The sequence below is a fragment of the Musa acuminata genome, unplaced genomic scaffold (assembly GCF_036884655.1).
Source record: "Musa acuminata AAA Group cultivar baxijiao unplaced genomic scaffold, Cavendish_Baxijiao_AAA HiC_scaffold_518, whole genome shotgun sequence".
NCBI classification, from domain to species: Eukaryota; Viridiplantae; Streptophyta; class Magnoliopsida; order Zingiberales; family Musaceae; genus Musa; species Musa acuminata.
In genome coordinates, this window is record NW_027020763.1 from 62501 (window position 1) to 65000 (window position 2500).

The following is a 2500-nucleotide window of genomic DNA, read 5'->3' on the forward strand; positions in this document are numbered from 1 at the left end:
GACGGTCACCGCGCAACGCAAGAACAGGCCAAAAACTGGCCAAAACGGCCCAAAAACGGGCCAAAACTGGCCATTTTTGGCTGCGCGAGCGAGCGGCGAGCGGCGGACAGCGAGCGAAGCGAGAGGCAGCACCGTCCCTGCTATACGAAAGCCCCATCCAGCCCTGTGCCACCCGGGGGGTTCCAGGGTGCTGAGATGGCTGACATTTTGCTCCGCTCACGACGGTCGCCGCGGCACACAAGAACAGCCCAAAAACAGGCCAAAACAGCCCAAAAACGGGCCAAAACTGGCCATTTTTGGCTGCGCGAGCGAGCAGCGAGCGGCGGACAGCGAGCGAAGCGAGAGGCAGCACCGTCCCTGCTATACGAAAGCCCCATCCAGCCCTGTGCCACCCGGGGGGTTCCAGGGTGCTGAGATGGCTGACGTTTTGCTCCGCTCACGACGGTCGCCGCGGCACGCAAGAACAGGCCAAAAACTGGCCAAAACAGCCCAAAAACGGGCCAAAACTGGCCATTTTTTGCTGCGCGAGCGAGCGGAGAGCGGCGAACAGCGAGCGAAGCGCGAGGCAGCACCGTCCCTGCTATACGAAAGCCCCATCCAGCCCTGTGCCACCCGGGGGGTTCCAGGGTGCTGAGATGGCTGACATTTTGCTCCGCTCACGACGGTCACCGCGCCACACAAGAACAGCCCAAAAACAGGCCAAAACAGCCCAAAAACGGGCCAAAACTGGCCATTTTTGGCTGCGCGAGCGAGCGGCGAGCGGCGAACAGCGAGCGAAGCGAGAGGCAGCACCGTCCCTGCTATACGAAAGCCCCATCCAGCCCTGTGCCACCCGGGGGGTTCCAGGGTGCTGAGATGGCTGACGTTTTGCTCCGCTCACGACGGTCACCGCACCACGCAAGAACAGGCCAAAAACTGGCCAAAACAGCCCAAAAACGGGCCAAAACTGGCCATTTTTGGCTGCGCGAGCGAGCGGCGAGCGGCGAACAGCGAGCGAAGCGAGAGGCAGCACCGTCCCTGCTATACGAAAGCCCCATCCAGCCCTGTGCCACCCGGGGGGTTCCAGGGTGCTGAGATGGCTGACGTTTTGCTCCGCTCTCGACGGTCACCGCGCAATGCAAGAACAGGCCAAAAACTGGCCAAAACGGCCCAAAAACGGGCCAAAACTGGCCATTTTTGGCTGCGCGAGCGGCGAGCGGCGGACAGCGAGCGAAGCGAGAGGCAGCACCGTCCCTGCTATACGAAAGCCCCATCCAGCCCTGTGCCACCCGGGGGGTTCCAGGGTGCTGAGATGGCTGACGTTTTGCTCCGCTCTCGACGGTCACCGCGCAATGCAAGAACAGGCCAAAAACTGGCCAAAACGGCCCAAAAACGGGCCAAAACTGGCCATTTTTGGCTGCGCGAGCGAGCGGCGAGCGGCGGACAGCGAGCGAAGCGAGAGGCAGCACCGTCCCTGCTATACGAAAGCCCCATCCAGCCCTGTGCCACCCGGGGGGTTCCAGGGTGCTGAGATGGCTGACGTTTTGCTCCGCTCTCGACGGTCACCGCGCAATGCAAGAACAGGCCAAAAACTGGCCAAAACGGCCCAAAAACGGGCCAAAACTGGCCATTTTTGGCTGCACGAGCGAGCGGCGAGCGGCGGACAGCGAGCGAAGCGAGAGGCAGCACCGTCCCTGCTATACGAAAGCCCCATCCAGCCCTGTGCCACCCGGGGGGTTCCAGGGTGCTGAGATGGCTGACGTTTTGCTCCGCTCTCGACGGTCACCGCGCAATGCAAGAACAGGCCAAAAACTGGCCAAAACGGCCCAAAAACGGGCCAAAACTGGCCATTTTTGGCTGCACGAGCGAGCGGCGAGCGGCGGACAGCGAGCGAAGCGAGAGGCAGCACCGTCCCTGCTATACGAAAGCCCCATCCAGCCCTGTGCCACCCGGGGGGTTCCAGGGTGCTGAGATGGCTGACGTTTTGCTCCGCTCTCGACGGTCACCGCGCAATGCAAGAACAGGCCAAAAACTGGCCAAAACGGCCCAAAAACGGGCCAAAACTGGCCATTTTTGGCTGCACGAGCGAGCGGCGAGCGGCGGACAGCGAGCGAAGCGAGAGGCAGCACCGTCCCTGCTATACGAAAGCCCCATCCAGCCCTGTGCCACCCGGGGGGTTCCAGGGTGCTGAGATGGCTGACGTTTTGCTCCGCTCTCGACGGTCACCGCGCAATGCAAGAACAGGCCAAAAACTGGCCAAAACGGCCCAAAAACGGGCCAAAACTGGCCATTTTTGGCTGCACGAGCGAGCGGCGAGCGGCGGACAGCGAGCGAAGCGAGAGGCAGCACCGTCCCTGCTATACGAAAGCCCCATCCAGCCCTGTGCCACCCGGGGGGTTCCAGGGTGCTGAGATGGCTGACGTTTTGCTCCGCTCTCGACGGTCACCGCGCAATGCAAGAACAGGCCAAAAACTGGCCAAAACGGCCCAAAAACGGGCCAAAACTGGCCATTTTTGGCTGC